At 35.7% G+C, this 14759-nt stretch overlaps 1 long non-coding RNA gene across 1 annotated transcript; it reads right to left on the bottom strand.

Moving 5' to 3' along the window:
• Positions 1 to 354: 354 nt before the first annotated feature.
• Positions 355 to 2836, bottom strand: LOC123379907. The gene is made up of 2 exons (XR_006584942.1): positions 1221 to 2836; positions 355 to 1085 (listed from the first exon to the last, which is right to left on the bottom strand). It is a non-coding gene; the product is annotated as an uncharacterized LOC123379907 (long non-coding RNA).
• Between the last annotated feature and the right edge of the window lie 11923 nt (positions 2837 to 14759).

Raw genomic sequence — 14759 nt, 5'->3', positions numbered from 1 at the left:
AAGAAAATAGGATTAAGTGTGTGTGTGTGTGTGTGTGTGTGTGTGTGTGTGTGTGTGTGCATGGGTGTGCGCACATTGGAGGGTGTGTTAACTGATGTGTTATCTGCTAAGTATAGTTTAAGATTGATCCCACAGGAATCTCTGATCCACAAATTACACCACAAAATTCCACCTAGATGCAAGGTGGCCAAATATTTGTACCTCCATGACAGTCAGGCATGGCTATAGGAGACCCAGGAGACTCAAGGGGAAAGTTCCCTGGCAAGGAGGCCCACCTTTGTCTGAAAGCCATGAGAGAGCACTTGTGAGTTTTCAGTGGCCAAAATCCACAACTGCTATGTGATAGGTGTACCCCTGTGAATTGGGGCTGGGTAGGTTTTTTGGGGAGAGGGTAGGATGAGAATTTTCTCACTGAAAAACAAATATACAACTTTGAATGGATTTAAGGCAAAATCCTGCCATAAGCAGACTTTTTTTAAGTAGCTAAACAATATTTAAAAAGCAAGTAACAATTAAAGAAAATGTTTCTAAAATCAGACTAGCAGTACAAAAAAATAATGCAGTGTCTGGATAGTATACCCATTTTGCAATACTGTAACTTGTAAGTAAATATGTTGACCATCCATAGTCCACAACTCTACACTTGAACCACATGCTGATAATTCCCAGAGAAAACTACTTAAAAACACTTAAAACTCATTTGACTAATTCCATTTTACTTTGGTGCAGAAGGGCTTAGATATGTCCCTAGCAAGCCACATGCAACCTGTTACTTGACCAATTTTCTAAAATAAGTTTTCAGGACATTCCCATTCAGATAAGAAGAAAATCCACTACAACCTCTGAAAATTTATTACAATTTCAGAAATTAAAGATAACTGGTTGCAGAATTTGAAATCCACTCACAAGTGGCTCCATCTATGCTTCAGTAGTGATAATTCATGTCCTTTCTATTCTCTTCCTACCTTGTAATTGAACTCCAATTTGAGATTGGTGATCACACTCAATTTTGTGGCCTCCCAGGAATCCCTGAAACTCACAAAGCATACTGTGGGATGGTGATTGATTTCTTTCAGTTTGTTTATCTGAAATTTCAAGGAGATTAACAGATGGAATGTCAGATTCAAATGAAGCTTTATTGCTTCAAGGGAAGGAGCAGCAATTAGATTTTTGTCTAAGTAGATTAACACTCTGAACCCCTACCTGCTCCAAATACTTACCACTAGGACAGCAACTATAGATGCTAGGCAGCAGAAACAGCAGCCAAAACAGTCTCAGCCATTGATAAAACTTTTTATCCTTGAATTATACTTTCTGTTGAATCCATCTGCCAATAATAATAGCTCTTCTGTTACTTATTGCCCAAATAGATGCTGAATAGAATAAATTTTAAAGATTTTGATGCCTCATGTTAAAATATGATAAACCGAGAAACATTCAATGATTAAAGTGTCAACAAATGCAGTGCAGACCATAAAACACCTGATGTGGCAAATAAATAATAGAAATGGTCCCTGGGTTATTGAGAAATCAGACTATTTTTTAAAAGGTACATCTTAAATAATTAAAAATCCACTAGATTTAGCACCTCATGAACCTCTCCCTGACTCAAGCTTAGTTCTTCAGTCTTAACAGAAATGGATGTACTGAAAAGAGTTTTAACAGTCAAACACACAATAGTTTGTAGTCTTGTATATTTTAAATCACTTCTAGATAGATGAACATTCTTTATCTGATATACCGGTCAGCAATTCATTTTGAAGAAACCTACGATACTCCTTTTGACATGTATACACAACCAGTAGCAGAAGGGGTAACAAAATAAAATACATGAGAATAATTATTTGTATACCCTTGATAGAATTATAATACTTGCTAAGTATTGAATTAAAAGTGGCTAACAATATACAGTACTTTATAGTAGGGTTTCTCAACCTCAGCACTATTGACATTTTGGGACAGATAATTCCTTATTGTGGGAGAGTGTACTGTGCACTATAGGGTCTTTTGCAACATTTATGACCTCTACAGTCTAGATGCAAGTGGTAAAACCCTTTTCCCCAAGTTGTGACAACCAAAAGTGTCTCCAGATGTTGCCAAATGTCCCATGGGAGCAAAAATCTACATTTGGAGACCATTGCCTTATAATATATCTAACAACAGATATAACATCATGTTAATTATTGAGACAAGACAGACAAATCTAGAACTCATCAGTCAGCTATATTGCTTTTATTACAAGGCTACCTGAGACTCTCTGGGCAGGTGAAATGCAGTCTTAGGCAAATTGTACAGTCAAAGAAAACTGGGTCGTGGAGAAGGCATATGACAGAATGTCAAGCCTACTTTCCCATGCAAAGTACAACCCAAGTCCCCAGAAGCACGTTCGAGACAAAGAAGATAAGAAACCCACTTGCAATCACAGGATTTGCTATCATTTCATGAGCAATATGCAGACAATTTGGAGGACTCATTATTTTTATACGTATAACCACAGCATCAGTGTCCTCCAACCACTCCTGACTCTGTGGATCAGTCTGTATGAACCACAGTTTGTGAAGTTATGGTTGTAATTATTGCGTATGCATGACTAAAAGCAATTTTATTTTCCTAGGCCGCTGTTCTAACTCCCTACATCACTATTCCTTATGTCAAAGTTTTTTAATACCTATATGTTAAATACATCACAGAAGAGAGAATATTGAATTTTCTCTCTCAAGTTTCCTTCAAAATGCTAAACGACCCGTAAGAGTTTTAAAAATCTACAAAAATTTGGGGCGCCTGGGTGGCGCAGTCGGTTAAGCGTCCGACTTCAGCCAGGTCACGATCTCGCGGTCCCGGAGTTCGAGCCCCGCGTCAGGCTCTGGGCTGATGGCTCGGAGCCTGGAGCCTGTTTCCGATTCTGTGTCTCCCTCTCTCTCTGCCCCTCCCCCGTTCATGCTCTGTCTCTCTCTGTCCCAAAAATAAATATAATATTAAAAAAAATAATAAATAAAAATAAAAATCTACAAAAATTGTTGGGTCTGTCGCATTTCTGCACGTCTTGCCAGCAGAGATACTGACTACCTGTATTCTGGATTATCTGTTCATGGATGTCTGTGTAAATGAAAAGCCTTGGAAGGTAGAGATAATGTTTCCATCCAGAGACAAGAAGAGGCATTCTTGGTGTCCAATATAATAAAGATAATATTTCCCTCTGGAACAAAAATCAGGTTCATTAGCTATTTAAAAGGATTTGTTTCCCTAAGCCCAGAGTTCCTTGCTTGTAACACAACTCATTGCACGTGCAGGTGCACCCTTAAACTTTTCACATCACCCTGTGGGGATTGGGACTCAGGTCATGAAAAGGAGAAAACGCCACTATTCATACTGCTCCCTTTGTGATGAGCAAGAGTCCTTTGTCTCTGACCCAGGAATAGCATGTCTTTCTTTCAGTATACAGAAAACCGTGACAGGCAAACTTGTACTTTCTACTCCTTGATGCTGTTTTCTATGCATATTCTTTATCAAGTGTTCCAGTAAAGTGATCATTTTTCCAGACTTTCTCAGTTTTAGCACTGAAAATTCCACACAGAAGGAAAGCCCTTGGTTCTGGAAAAACCAGGATATTTATTCACACCACAACACCTATGAAAAGCTTTTTTTTTTTCTTTCTCTTCCTTCTTTCTTCCCTCTTTCTTCCCTTTCCTTTCCTTTCCCTTCCTCTCTCCTCTCCTCTCCTTTCCCCTTCTTTTTCATCTCTCTCTCTCTCTCTCTTTATACTTCTGCATACTTTCTTTCATTCTATCATTATTCAATTAGGACTTTAAAGATTATAAAAATAAGGCACCAAGGAATTAATTTCAAGTGTCAGGCATTAATAAGAAATCTTTTTAGAATAGTAACTATAGGTTTCATAATTAATTAGAAAACAGAAACAAATTCTTGATGTTTTAGTCATTTTAATGTTAATTACCTTACTGTCTACAGATAGCTTTTTTTCATATATGTTAATTCTAGGTTCTGAAATTGATTCTGTAACTCTTCTCAAATATTTTGCTACCCAAATTTGTAGAAGGGTTTGATCCCTCATGCCATTCATCAGGTCTAGACATGATATTTGAATGCTCTTTTCTTGAGGGATTTTATTTCCCACTTCATCAAAATCAGAAACGCCCCTGTTGTTTACTTTAGACAAATAAATGTAAGCAGAATATCACATAGCCCTTCCAAGGACAATTTTCTAGAGCCAGAAAGTGATTCTATCATTGCCCTTTACTCCCTCGTTGGCAACATCTCACATGGGGCCAATCCAAAATCTGAATCAGGTTTTCTAGCTCTCCTGTGCATTGATGCAATCACACCTGCTAATGAAGATATCATATTCTGTTTTTGCTAATGTCTTTCTCATTTTCTATCCATTTCAGCTTCAGAAGGGAAAATTATTAGCCACAAGGAAATGTTAAAAGTATTGCTGATTAGTTATCATAGATAAGTAACATAAAATCAGGAAAGATTCTGTACTGATAAAAATTTATTTCTATATTGTGAGCCATAATTTTTTTTCAGGACTACTCTATGTATTTGAAGAAACCTAGTCTCTCAGACATACAGAAAATGAGGGGGGGAAAGAGATAACTAATGTTAATTTGTGAAATTTTAAATGGAACTATTGTAAGAGAATCTGGACAGGATTATTGTCTGTAATAAATTATGGTCATACATTTATAAAGAAAATAATATAATAATGATGGGAAACCACATACACACAAAGAGGGCATAAATTGCTAACATCATAAATGAGAGGGGATATTATTACAGATCCCATGAACTTTAAGAGGATAATAAAGGGATACTATGAACAACTCTGTGCCCATAAATTTTATAACCTCAGTGAAACTGATGGATTCCAGGAAAGAAATAATCTGCCAAAGTTCATATAAGAATACACAATTTGAATATGCCTATATTTATTAAAGAAATCGAATCAACAATTAATAACCTTATAAAATAGAAAGAACCCAGCCCAGATGGGTTCACTGGTGAAGTCTAACAAATACTTTGGAAAAAAAAAATTATACCAATTCCCTACATTTTCTTTCAGAATATAAAAGCAGATGGAATACTTCTTAACTCATTCTACGAAACCAGTATTATCCTGTACTAAAACTAGTAAAGACTTTATAAGAAAAGACAACTACACACCAATATCCTAAAGTAATTATGGCAAGATTACAGGATACAGGGAACATACAAAAGTAATCACTTTCTTATATACCAGCAATAAGCAAGTGGTCTTAAAAAAAACACAATATCATTTACATTTGCACCCAGAAAGATTAAGTTGTAAATATAAAACTAAATATCTATATCTATATCTATATTTATATCTATATCTATATATATAGACATATATATCTATATCTATATATCTATATCTATATATATACACATAATATCTATATGAGGAAAAGTACAAAACTGATGAAAGAAAGCAAAGAACTAAATAAACAGAGTGATATCCTATGTTTATGGACAGCAAGACTCAATCAATAACATCCAGATATCAATACTTTTGAACTTGACCTATAGATTCAATAAGTGTCCCAAACAAAATTCCAGCAAGTTATTTTGTGAATATCAACAAACTTGATTCTAAAGTTTCTGTGGAGAAGTAAAAGACTCAAAATAGCCAACACAATATTGAAAAAGAACACTGTTGGAGGATTGACACTACTCGACTTCAAGACTTACTACAAAGTTACAGTAATGAAGACACTGTGGTACTGGTAAAAGAACAGACAAATAGATCAATGACACAGAACAGAGAATCCAGAAATAAACCCCCATAAATATAGTTAACTGATCTTTGGCAAGGGTGTAAGAGAAATACAATGAAACAAAGATAGTCTTTTCAACAAATGTGTGAGAATACTTGGAAATCCACATGAAAGAATAATGAATCTAGACACAGACCTTACATCTTTTACAAAAATCAACTCAAAATGTCTCAAAGACCTATGTAAAATGCAAAACTCTGAAACTCCAAGAAGATAACATAAGAAAAAAAAACCTGGACAGATGACATTATGACCATGATTTTAGATATAACACCAAAGACATGATCTGTGAAAGATTTAATTGATATGCTGGACTTCATAAAAATTAAAAACTTCTCTTCTGTTAAAGACACTGTCAAGATAATGAAAAGATGAGCCACAGAGTAGGAGAAAATATTTGCAAGCATATATCTGAGAAAAGACTGTTATCCCAAATATACAAAGAACTCTTAAAATAGTAAGAAAACAACCTAATTAAAAAAAACGGGCCAAGATCTTAACCCTGCCAAAGATATAAAGATGGTAAATAAGCACAAGAAAATATGTTCCACATCCTATATCATCAGGGAAATGCAAGTTAAAGCAACAATGAGATTATTACACACCCATTAGAATGGCCAAAATCTGGAACACTGATAATACCAAATGGTGGTGAGGATGTTTTGCAAAAAGAATTTTCTTTCATTGCTGGTGAGAATGCAAAACGGTGCAGCCACTTCGGAAGACAGTTTGGTGCTTTCTTGTAAAATGTTCTCACCATACAATCCAGCAATTGTGCTTCTCTGTATTTACCCAAGTGAGTTGGAAACTTATGTTCACACATAACCCTACACACAGATGTTTATAGCAGCTTTATTCATAATTGCCCAAACTTGGAAGTAACCATGGTGTCCCTCAAGGGGTGAACAGATAAAATGTGGTACATCCAGACAATGGAATACTATTCAGAGCTAAAAAGAAATGACTGTCAAGTCATGGAAAGACATGGAAGAATAGAAAATGCATATTACTCAGTAAAAGAAGCCAATCTGAAAAAGTGATACATTACATAATTACGACTATATGTCATTCTAGAAAAAGCAAAACTACGAAGACAATAAAAAAAAAAACATATATAGTGGCTGCCACATGACAGAGAGAGAAGGATGAAGAGGCAAAGCACATAGGATTTTTAGGCCAGTGAAACTACTCAGTATGATACTATAATGATGGATGCATGTCACCATGCATTTTTCTAAATCCATACAGGACGCAACACCAAGGGTTACTTGGCAATGTAAACTATAGACTTTGGGTGATTATGATCTGTCAGTGTGAATTCATCAGCTATAACAAATGTACCACTCTGGCAGAGCGTGTTGACAATGGAGAAGGCCAAGCGTATGTGGGGCTGGAGTCTATGGAAAATCTCTGTACTTTATACTCTACTTTGCTAAACTTAAAAGTGCTCACAAAATAAAGTCTATATAAAACACACACACACACACATACATACACAGTTCTGCCACCCTGGACACCTGATTATAGTCCCCGTTTTTCCATAATTAGCAGTTTGGCCATGTGTAGGTCACAATAGATTTGTGTATTTATTTCCTTTTCGAAAAGCCAAGTGATTGAGAACAAAGTCTCTAAGGTTGCTTCAGTTCTAACACTTAGTGATCTCTCTTCAGAATATTATTAACTTTTGTGACATTAATTTTCCACTTTTATGAAGATAATATATATATTATAATATCAAGTTCTGATAAATTAGTGTTATGCCATCTTTCTCTAAAATCCTTGAATGTTCTTGATTGTGTATATGTGCAACTGCTCAGTGCCATTTATGCAAAATATACAATTTAGGACCGTTTTTAATAACATTACTATTTAACCAGTGTAGAAAGACAAAGTAACTGAAAGGTGCAGACCAAATATTGTTCTTAAAGATAAGTGTGGACACACTTCCATACAGGTTCAAACTCTGCTATGTTTAGAACTGAGTGAAAATATAGGAGTCCAATGGTATTCATCATTTGTCATATCTGAAGGAACATAGTTGTCATGAGTCACCATTTGAGTCAGCACTAATTAAGTGTCAAATTACCACCTTTTAAAATGGCATGCTGGCTCTCCATGAGGAGTAACAATAGGCTATCTAAATGTGGTGTCAATTTGACTTGTACTTCATATGATGTGAATCATTCTCATTGTAAAAGAAATTTGCATATAAATCAGGGTACATTTAGTTCCTTCTCCAGATCATAGATGGCTGAAGACTCCAAATGAGGTGTTCCTCCAAAGATTGGTAACTAGTAGTAAAATTTCACTCTGATATTGAAGCTGGAAAGATTCAACATAAATTAATGAGATTAGCCATCTGCAGAAGTGACCCATTCTAACAGATGGCTCCTAAACGTGAGAATAATTACACAAGGGTGATTCTCAAATCTCATTAAAAAGACTAAAATAAAGCCAATGTAGGATAAACTGTGACCTAATTAATTGTAACTTCTATGTAATGTCAGCAGAAGGCTAAGGCATGCCTGAAGACTGGGGGAAGAAAAGGAGAGAGCCAAAGGGCCAGAATTTGTCACTGGCATCCATTCAGGCAACATGCATTGAGTGCCTACTTATGGGCCAAACATTATATAATATGATGGCTCTTACTTAGAAAATAGGAACCACAAATTGAAGGTAAATATTTGTATATGCTTGGCAAATATTTCTTTTTGGTGTAGAGGGTTAGATTAAACTATAAGATTTTATCAATGCTACTTAGTACTATTCTCCAAATTCCTCAAGTCAAATCACTTAATAAGCTTGTGAACTGATTAATTGATATAACCATTTTGTTTGCCTGTTTTTTTTAATTTCAGCATATGCAATGAAATTATTATTTTATTGAGAAAATACTAAATGTAGGAAATTTTTCACAAAACTATGAAGAATGTAATAATAAATATGGCTTGGTGTCTTATTTTCTATCTTTAAAGTATATAATCATAGGGGAAATAAATCTATGAAATATTGCTACAATACTAAGTAAAAAGATATAGAAAAAAGATAACGCACCATTTGGCATTTGGATGCTGGAGTTAGAGTAAGACAAACTTTTGTAAAGGAGACAATGTGAGCTGAATATAAAAGGATTTGAAAAGCTCTAGAAACAAGCAACAGTACAAATACCATTTGTACAGTATAATGTAGTTAACAAATACAATCAGGAAAAGGTGAAGTTAGAAAAATGTCTGGAGTATAGCAGGTGTAGAGGGGAGTAATAGCAGATAAGGGTAGAAACATGTTTGGAATAAAGTCACAAAGTGTTACATGTCAAGAAAAATATAATAAATTTAACTCTATAGAATGCAGGAAACCACTAAATATTCTTAAGATATAAGTGGAGATCATGGTTAAACATTTGAATGTCTCCATGCACAGTTACAAAATTGCTTTCTGATTTTTAAGTTAACCTATTGTTATTTGGATGAATAAACCAGCACATGAACCATTGCTAAAAGACTGATTAAATCAATATCCAGATTATACAATACTAAGAACCAGAGTCTGGTTCCATGAAATAAATATTCATGAAGGCATAAGATAACCAAAAAAAAAAACACACAAACAAAAAACTGTTTAGATATTTTTACTCATCATCTTTCCTCTAGACTATGATAAAGTCCAAATTTTAAAAGCTTAATTATCACTAAATGAGAAAACTGAATTTAGTCAAACTATGATTCATTTAGTGAAATAATAAGTTTTCACTGAAAGAAAACCTTTTTTTTTTCCCTGAAATCTACTAATTCTAGATAATTATACTGTTGCACATGTATTCTCCTTAGAATTTGAAACTTCACATACTTTGAGATTGGAACAACTATCTTCTTGCTAATGAAGAACCCATAGTTTGAGAGTAAGTTTTTAAAATATGTTTTAATTTAGACTTTCTGTCAGGGATATAGTTTTATAGTTCTTTTCTATTTAAGTTTTCTTCAGTGAAGACTCTAACATCGTTGACATTAGTAATTTCTACTTAGCTGCTTTTCTTTTTTGATGTACCCCTGACTTAGAGACCACAGTGGCAAGGTATGTCTTCTTTTTTTTTTATTTTTTTAACGTTTATTTATTTTTGAGACCGACAGAGACAGAACATGAGCAGGGAAGGGGCAGAGAGAGAGGGAGACACTGAACCTGAAGCAGGCTCCAGGCTCTGAGCTGTCAGCACAGAGCCCGACACGGGGCTCAAACTCACGGACCGTGAGATCATGACCTGACCCGAAGTCAGATGCCCAACCGACTGAGCCACCCAGGTGCCCCAGGTATGTCTTCTTAGACACCATTTTTAGAAGGCAATCATAATCATTATAAAGAGAAAACTTACCACTTTGTTTTTACTAACTGTATGAAAATGGAATCTTTATTCCATTCAGTTCTTTTAATCACTTGATTCAATATCTAAGAGAAATTCCTGTTTAATATCAAAGATTTTAATACAAACCAAAACAGAAAATAATTTTGTCACTTTGCTGTACATCATATCATCAACAGTATGTTTGTATGGAGGCACTTCTTAATTCCCTAATGAAATGATATTGGTGCATTACTTTTTTCTTCTAGATAAGCTGGTGTCTATCACCATAGAGATTCCCCCGGAAATAAGCAATAAGAAGCAAAAATACAAAATTAAAAATCAAAAGTTCTTCCATACCACCAAAGAAAAATCAAAAAGTACTTCCATACTTTTATAGGATCATGCAATATTAGGCTACCAGAATGGACCTAACTCTAGGATTTTTAGTTAACTCTCACCCATGTCAGATTTAGGATTAGACCAGTACTTATGTCCTCCAATGGCACATTGCAATACCTTGGGCTTGAGGTGCATGTGCAGGCTTAAATGGCTCTCTCCCATTTAATTCTGACCATGCTGCCATCACCGTTCTACAACACCCCAAAGCAGCAGACATAGTAGTAGGCATTTTATCCTATGTGTAGCCCATAATTGACACCAAGGGCAATTATGCCACCTCTTCTGCAAGCTCCATGTCAGACATGAGATAGTCTTCAAAGGATAGTGTTCTGGGTTGACTTTTGTTCCCCCAAAAGATGCTGGAGTCCTAATGCCCAGTATCTGTGCTTGTGACCTTATGTGGAAATAGAGGCTTCACAGATAATCAAGTAAAGATGAAATCATTAGGATGGACATGACTCCAATATGCCTGTGTTCTTCTAAAAAGAAACAAAAAAATGGATACAGAGACACAGACAAAGAGACACAGAAAATGCCATGTGAAAATTGGAATTATACTGTTACAAGCTCAGGAACACCAAAGATTGCCAGCAAACTACCAGGAACTAGGAGACAGGCATGGAACAATTTCTCCCTCACAGTTCTTGGAAGGAAACAATCCTAGTCTCCAGCAATGTAGGAAATAAATGCTCATTGTTTAAGCTACACAGTCTGCTACAAGATGAAACATTCTCTACGTCTGAGGTTTTCTGTTTTTGTTTTTGTTTTTCTCTGTGTGTGTGTGTGTGTGCACGTGTGTGTGCGTGTGTTTTGTCTTGTTTCGTTTTTCTGGGTCAAATGGTGGTAGTGGAGCAGATCCTTCTAAGTTAATGTGTTTTCACAGCACATTAGGTTGCTGCCTGTAGCACCCCAGGGTTTCACAGCCTTCTCCTTTAAAATTCAGTGCAGTGATTTAATGATGCATTTTTGCAGATCTGTATCACAATTCTTTAATTCAGCAATTGAAGTCACTCATAAATAATGATTGGTATGGGCTGGAGAATAGCCCACTATTTTTCCAGCCTACTTTCTATAAACAATCTGGTTGTGAAGACAAGACTTTCATTATAAATCAATAGATACACTAGATGTTTTCCTGTGTCAACAGTCAGTGGCTATAAGGTGTATCTTGCCTTTAAGAATTTCAGAGAATAGTCATTCTGTGTTGCCTTTATTCTCTAGGAAGGAAACTGTGGTCAAAATAGTCTCAACAACTCAACGTTTTTTCATTACGCAGAGAGGCCATTTTCAGGAGTCACCGGAGACATAAACCACTCTGATACCATGGAATCCTGTAAGAAAGTAGCCTGGAGTCTGAGTTGGACATTCTCATGTTCATCTTCCCAATGATATCCTTTTTTACAGCTTCTGAGAATTCACCTAATCTATCAGCCAGTGCTAACTGAGCTCCAGCAAATACAAAACCGGGCTTAAAAGTGTAGAAAACATAAGATAAACATCAGGTTCAACTCTGGCCTTCATGGAGTCTATGAGAGCTCTCTCAGCCAACTCCCTTACTCTTTTACCATTTGCTTAGATGAAATTGTTTCAGGGATGGCAAAGACTACAAGTTTGGAGGCGCTATGTCTCTGCTAAATTTGGAAATCCTAAAGTTTCAGTTTTATGCAGGTACTGATAGTTACATTTATGTGTGTTCTTAATTTTTAAAGTTGATGCACAGATCACAGAATATATCTGAATGCTGTCAAGTTTCCTCTCATGGATACTTGGATTTAACCACTTTGTTACCACTACACAATCTAACCTAATAATTTAAAGCAATGAATCTCAGGGACCTGGGTGGCTCAGTCAGTTTAGTGGCGGACTTCAGCTCAGGTCATGATCTCACAGTTTGTGAGTTCGAGCCCCACGTTGGACTCTCTGCAGTCAGTGTGGAGCCTGCTTGGAACTTTGTCACTCTCTCTCTCTGCACCTCCAGCACTCACATGCTCTCTTGTAAGTAAACACTTAAAAATAAAATAAAATACTGAATCTTTTCACAAATATCCAAGAAACATAAAAGACTGTGATTTCCAAGGTTGCTTAAAGAACATGACTTTGCATGTATAATTTTGTGGAATCTTTATTAATCATAAGAACAGACATTAAAATAATTTATAATTTTTTACGTAATGCACATTAGTCAGAGAATTTAGGTTTTATCTCTGCTTTTACACTAATTTGTTGAAGAAGTAGTATAATTTCTTGGAACTCTTTTCTCAAAAATGAGATATTAAACTACATAACATTTCAGATTCTTACTGATTTTATGGATAAAATTTTAGGGGAATAGCAGTTTATGTCTAAAGTGATAGAAGCCCAGTTGGCTAAAAAGATCTATAATAAACACAGAAACCACTGGAAATGGTCAAAAATAAGTAGCTATAATTCAGTCTTGGCTTTTCTAAACCTTTTCCTTAGTTTCAGCTATTATTGGAAATAATTCCTAGTTTTATCTGTATCCCCAGTTAGGTCAAACGCATGCCACAGAAAATACATTTGTGGCTAAATTATGATATATAATTGATGGAATATCTCTATAAGAATCAGTTATGATGTTCCAGGATATTGATTGATGACATAAAACCATGTACATGATTATGGTAGGCAGAATAATGGCCCCTCAAAGATTCCTGTATCCTAATCCCTGGAACCTGTTAATATATGACCTTGCATGGCAAAAGGGACTGTGCATGTGTGATTAAGGAGGTCTTGAGAAAAAAATTCTGGAGCCGAGATTATTCATGTGGTCCCAATGTAATCAGAAGCATCCCTATAAGGTGAAGAAGGAGACAGTAGACTCAGAAAAGGAAACGTGACAAGTAAGGGGATGTTGGGGTGATGTACCATGAACCAAGGAATGTGAGCAGCCTCTAGACACTGGAAAAAGCAAGGCATATATTCTGCTCTGGAATCTCCAGGAGGAAATCAGTGGTGCCAAGCCTTTGATATTAGGTCCATTTTCAGACTTCTAACCTCCAAACTTCCAAACTCCAAAACAAAGACTCGTGTTATAATCCACTAAGTTTGTGGTAATTCATTACAGCAATAACAGAAATCTAATGCAATCTTTGAGTTTAAAAAATCATGCTCTAAAATTTAGTTCAGGGTGGCAGCAGGAGCAACCTCATCTGCCTTCCAGTTCCCCCTAAATCTATTGCAAAGAAGTCCAAAATGCTAAAATCTGTAACAGTGAGGAGAATAATGTCCATAACAAGGATGGATCAGCCACATACAAACACAGTTAAAATATTTCTGGCAAGTTGAAAATCAAGACATACATATTAAGAAATTAATCAGAATAGAAGAAGCTGTAATCTAGCACACAAATCTAAGAAGTCAAGAGGAGAGGTGGGAAGACATTTTGCAAAAACCTGTGACTTTGGGACAAGTAAGTTTTGAAAGTGGGAGTGAGGAGTGGATAGAAAACAGGTTGATGAATTTCAAGGTCTTCTGTGCTATAAGTTTTTAGGTCATTTGGTCCTATATACCCTCCACCCCCCCCCCCAACTCAGCATATACAGGGATTTAGCACCTGGTATTTTTGTCAAGGGTAAAATCTGGAGCTCTGTTTCTAGAAAGGGCATGTCTACAGAAAAATGAAGTTTCCTAAGATGATGTTAAGACTTCAGAATCATTTCCTCTCACTTGAGATTTGCAGGGGAGAGGTAGAATCAGTAGCAGTCCTCCTTCTTGTCTCCCCATACATTTACCAAAGCTTGCCTGTGAGTCTTAACAGCTTTCCCACATACCTTCAACTGCCAGTCAGCCTTATGATCAAGAAAACAGGACCTTTGAGAAACTGAGCCTCCTTACATATTGACAGAGGAATCCCCAGACACCTACATATATTGATCAACATGCAAATGCTATTAAAGTATATCTGACAGATTGAAAAGCAAAGCATACACATTGAGAAATTAAGCCAAAGAGAAGAAGCTGCAAACCAAGCCAACTCTTTGTTCTTAAATTAACAGAAAGCCAAGGTCACTGGAATTTTGAGAAAATACTATTTCAGAAAACAAGGAGAAAGTTGGAGAAATTTTATATATGTCAAATTTATGTCTTAGAGTTGCTTAATAAATTATTGAGACTGTAAAATATAAACAAGAAAAGTTTGAAGAAAAGAATTGCAGAGAACACAAAAGAAATTTGCAAATCTTGAA

Source organism: Felis catus, chromosome C2 (genome assembly GCF_018350175.1).
Source record: "Felis catus isolate Fca126 chromosome C2, F.catus_Fca126_mat1.0, whole genome shotgun sequence".
NCBI lineage: Eukaryota > Metazoa > Chordata > Mammalia > Carnivora > Felidae > Felis > Felis catus.
This window is presented reverse-complemented; position numbering and strand designations above follow the sequence as displayed.